This window comes from Osmerus mordax, unplaced genomic scaffold (genome assembly GCF_038355195.1).
Source record: "Osmerus mordax isolate fOsmMor3 unplaced genomic scaffold, fOsmMor3.pri Scaffold_67, whole genome shotgun sequence".
NCBI classification, from domain to species: domain Eukaryota; kingdom Metazoa; phylum Chordata; class Actinopteri; order Osmeriformes; family Osmeridae; genus Osmerus; species Osmerus mordax.
Window position 1 is genome coordinate 5,001 of NW_027120624.1, and position 5,000 is coordinate 10,000.

Below are 5,000 nucleotides of genomic sequence, written 5' to 3' on the forward strand. Positions count from 1 at the left end.
AGTTAAGGTGCTACGACGTCCCTAAGTGGAGATGCCTCTAAATGAACACCTTTTCCCAACTTTGCACGTTTCCAGCTTGAGAGGAAAAGGGGCTTAAAATTCACAGTTATTCGCCCGAACGTGGGATTTGGCTGGGGACGGTTTCTATATTCAAGTTGGGATGGGGGGCACCGAGGTGAGTGGTGTTTGTCCCCCGAAAAAAGTGTCCCCATTTCGGTGTGCGCGTTTGAAAATTTGTTTCGCTCGCAGCGTCGCGGAGATGCGCGTGCGCGTGGCAACCTTGACACCCCCGTGTTCCCCTGGACCAGACCTTTCCAACGCCGCCTGAGTTAAGGTGCTACGACGTCCCTAAGTGGAGATGCCTCTAAATGAACACCTTTTCCCAACTTTGCACGTTTCCAGCTTGAGAGAAAAAGGGGCTTAAAATTCACAGTTATTCGCCCGAACGTGGGATTTCGCTGGGGACGGTTTCTAAGTTCAAGTTGGGACGGGGGGCACCGAGGTGAGTGGTGGTTGTCCCCGAAAAAGCCCTCCCCTTTTCCGTAGCCCCGTTTAAAGTTTTGTTTGGGCTCCTGTTCAGCGGGGAAGCGCGTGCGCGTGGCAACCTTGACACCCCCGTGTTCCCCTGGACCAGACCTTTCCAACGCCGCCTGAGTTAAGGTGCTACGACGTCCCTAAGTGGAGATGCCTCTAAATGAACACCTTTTCCCAACTTTGCACGTTTCCAGCTTGAGAGGAAAAGGGGCTTAAAATTCACAGTTATTCGCCCGAACGTGGGATTTGGCTGGGGACGGTTTCTATATTCAAGTTGGGATGGGGGCACCGAGGTGAGTGGTGGTTGTCCCCGAAAAAGCTCTCCCCTTTTCCGTAGCCCCGTTTAAAGTTTTGTTTGGGCTCCTGTTCAGCGGGGAAGCGCGTGCGCGTGGCAAACTTGACACCCCCGTGTTCCCCTGGTCCAGACCTTTCCAACGCCGCCTGAGTCAAGGTGCTACGACGTCCCCAAGTGGGGATGCCTGTAGATGAGCACATTTTCCCAACTTTGAATGTAAGTTTCCAGTATCATTGAAAATGTGGCCTCAAACGAGCAGTTTTGCCCCCGAACGTGGGATTTGGCTGGGGACGGTTTCTATATTCAAGTTGGGATGGGGGGCACCGAGGTGAGTGGTGGTTGTCCCCGAAAAAGCCCTCCCCTTTTCCGTAGCCCCGTTTAAAGTTCTGTTTGGGCTCCTGTTCAGCGGGGAAGCGCGTGCGCGTGGCAAACTTGACACCCCCGTGTTCCCCTGGTCCAGACCTTTCCAACGCCGCCTGAGTCAAGGTGCTACGACGTCCCCAAGTGGGGATGCCTGTAGATGAGCACATTTTCCCAACTTTGAATGTAAGTTTCCAGTATCATTGAAAATGTGGCCTCAAACGAGCAGTTTTGCCCCCGAACGTGGGATTTGGCTGGGGACGGTTTCTATATTCAAGTTGGGATGGGGGGCACCGAGGTGAGTGGTGGTTGTCCCCGAAAAAGCCCTCCCCTTTTCCGTAGCCCCGTTTAAAGTTTTGTTTGGGCTCCTGTTCAGCGGGGATGCGCGTGCGCGTGGCAACCTTGACACGCCCGTGTTCCCCTGGACCAGACCTTTCTAACGCCGCCTGAGTTAAGGTGCTACGACGTCCCTAAGTGGAGATGCCTGTAAATGAACACCTTTTCCCAACTTTGCACGTTTCCAGCTTGAGAGGAAAAGGGGCTTAAAATTCACAGTTATTCGCCCGAACGTGGGATTTCGCTGGGGACGGTTTCTAAGTTCAAGTTGGGACGGGGGGCACCGAGGTGAGTGGTGGTTGTCCCCGAAAAAGCCCTCCCCTTTTCCGTAGCCCCGTTTAAAGTTTTGTTTGGGCTCCTGTTCAGCGGGGAAGCGCGTGCGCGTGGCAACCTTGACACGCCCGTGTTCCCCTGGACCAGACCTTTCTAACGCCGCCTGAGTTAAGGTGCTACGACGTCCCCAAGTGGGGATGCCTGTAGATGAGCACATTTTCCCAACTTTGAATGTAAGTTTCCAGTATCATTGAAAATGTGGCCTCAAACGAGCAGTTTTGCCCCCGAACGTGGGATTTGGCTGGGGACGGTTTCTATATTCAAGTTGGGATGGGGGGCACCGAGGTGAGTGGTGGTTGTCCCCGAAAAAGCCCTCCCCTTTTCCGTAGCCCCGTTTAAAGTTCTGTTTGGGCTCCTGTTCAGCGGGGAAGCGCGTGCGCGTGGCAAACTTGACACCCCCGTGTTCCCCTGGTCCAGACCTTTCCAACGCCGCCTGAGTCAAGGTGCTACGACGTCCCCAAGTGGGGATGCCTGTAGATGAGCACATTTTCCCAACTTTGAATGTAAGTTTCCAGTATCATTGAAAATGTGGCCTCAAACGAGCAGTTTTGCCCCCGAACGTGGGATTTGGCTGGGGACGGTTTCTATATTCAAGTTGGGATGGGGGGCACCGAGGTGAGTGGTGGTTGTCCCCGAAAAAGCCCTCCCCTTTTCCGTAGCCCCGTTTAAAGTTTTGTTTGGGCTCCTGTTCAGCGGGGATGCGCGTGCGCGTGGCAACCTTGACACGCCCGTGTTCCCCTGGACCAGACCTTTCTAACGCCGCCTGAGTTAAGGTGCTACGACGTCCCTAAGTGGAGATGCCTGTAAATGAACACCTTTTCCCAACTTTGCACGTTTCCAGCTTGAGAGGAAAAGGGGCTTAAAATTCACAGTTATTCGCCCGAACGTGGGATTTCGCTGGGGACGGTTTCTAAGTTCAAGTTGGGACGGGGGGCACCGAGGTGAGTGGTGGTTGTCCCCGAAAAAGCCCTCCCCTTTTCCGTAGCCCCGTTTAAAGTTTTGTTTGGGCTCCTGTTCAGCGGGGAAGCGCGTGCGCGTGGCAACCTTGACACGCCCGTGTTCCCCTGGACCAGACCTTTCTAACGCCGCCTGAGTTAAGGTGCTACGACGTCCCCAAGTGGGGATGCCTGTAGATGAGCACATTTTCCCAACTTTGAATGTAAGTTTCCAGTATCATTGAAAATGTGGCCTCAAACGAGCAGTTTTGCCCCCGAACGTGGGATTTGGCTGGGGACGGTTTCTATATTCAAGTTGGGATGGGGGGCACCGAGGTGAGTGGTGGTTGTCCCCGAAAAAGCCCTCCCCTTTTCCGTAGCCCCGTTTAAAGTTCTGTTTGGGCTCCTGTTCAGCGGGGAAGCGCGTGCGCGTGGCAAACTTGACACCCCCGTGTTCCCCTGGTCCAGACCTTTCCAACGCCGCCTGAGTCAAGGTGCTACGACGTCCCCAAGTGGGGATGCCTGTAGATGAGCACATTTTCCCAACTTTGAATGTAAGTTTCCAGTATCATTGAAAATGTGGCCTCAAACGAGCAGTTTTGCCCCCGAACGTGGGATTTGGCTGGGGACGGTTTCTATATTCAAGTTGGGATGGGGGGCACCGAGGTGAGTGGTGGTTGTCCCCGAAAAAGCCCTCCCCTTTTCCGTAGCCCCGTTTAAAGTTTTGTTTGGGCTCCTGTTCAGCGGGGATGCGCGTGCGCGTGGCAACCTTGACACGCCCGTGTTCCCCTGGACCAGACCTTTCTAACGCCGCCTGAGTTAAGGTGCTACGACGTCCCTAAGTGGAGATGCCTGTAAATGAACACCTTTTCCCAACTTTGCACGTTTCCAGCTTGAGAGGAAAAGGGGCTTAAAATTCACAGTTATTCGCCCGAACGTGGGATTTCGCTGGGGACGGTTTCTAAGTTCAAGTTGGGACGGGGGGCACCGAGGTGAGTGGTGGTTGTCCCCGAAAAAGCCCTCCCCTTTTCCGTAGCCCCGTTTAAAGTTTTGTTTGGGCTCCTGTTCAGCGGGGAAGCGCGTGCGCGTGGCAACCTTGACACGCCCGTGTTCCCCTGGACCAGACCTTTCTAACGCCGCCTGAGTTAAGGTGCTACGACGTCCCCAAGTGGGGATGCCTGTAAATGAACACCTTTTCCCAACTTTGAATGTAAGTTTCCAGTATCATTGAAAATGTGGCCTCAAACGTGCAGTTTTGCCCCCGAACGTGGGATTTGGCTGGGGACGGTTTCTAAATTCAAGTTGGGATGGGGGGCACCGAGGTGAGTGGTGGTTGTCCCCGAAAAAGCCCTCCCCTTTTCCGTAGCCCCGTTTAAAGTTTTGTTTGGGCTCCTGTTCAACGGGGATGCGCGTGCGCGTGGCAAACATGACACGCCCGTGTTCCCCTGGACCAGACCTTTCTAACGCCACCTGAGTTAAGGTGCTACGACGTCCCCAAGTGGGGATGCCTCTAAATGAAGCCAATTTCTCCTATTTGAATGCACTCTCCCAGCCCAGAGAGGCATGTGCCTTAAAATTCACAGTTATTCACCCGAACGTGGGATTTTGTTGAGGACGGTTTCTAAATTCAAGTTGGAACAGGGGGCACCGACGTGAGTGGTGTTTGTCCCCGAAAAAGCTCTCCCCTTTTCCGTAGCCCCGTTTAAAGTTTTGTTTGGGCTCCTGTTTAGCGGGGATGCGCGTGCGCGTGGCAACCTTGACACGCCCGTGTTCCCCTGGACCAGACCTTTCTAACGCCGCCTGAGTTAAGGTGCTACGACGTCCCTAAGTGGAGATGCCTGTAAATGAACACCTTTTCCCAACTTTGAATGTAAGTTTCCAGTATCATTGAAAATGTGGCCTCAAACGAGCAGTTTTGCCCCCGAACGTGGGATTTGGCTGGGGACGGTTTCTAAATTCAAGTTGGGATGGGGGGAACCGAGGTGAGTGGTGGTTGTCCCCGAAAAAGCCCTCCCCTTTTCCGTAGCCCCGTTTAAAGTTTTGTTTGGGCTCCTGTTCAGCGGGGATGCGCGTGCGCGTGGCAACCTTGACACGCCCGTGTTCCCCTGGACCAGACCTTTCTAACGCCACCCGAGTCAAGGTGCTACGACGTCCCTAAATGGGGATGCCTGTAGATGAGCACATTTTCCCAGCTTTGAATGTAAGTT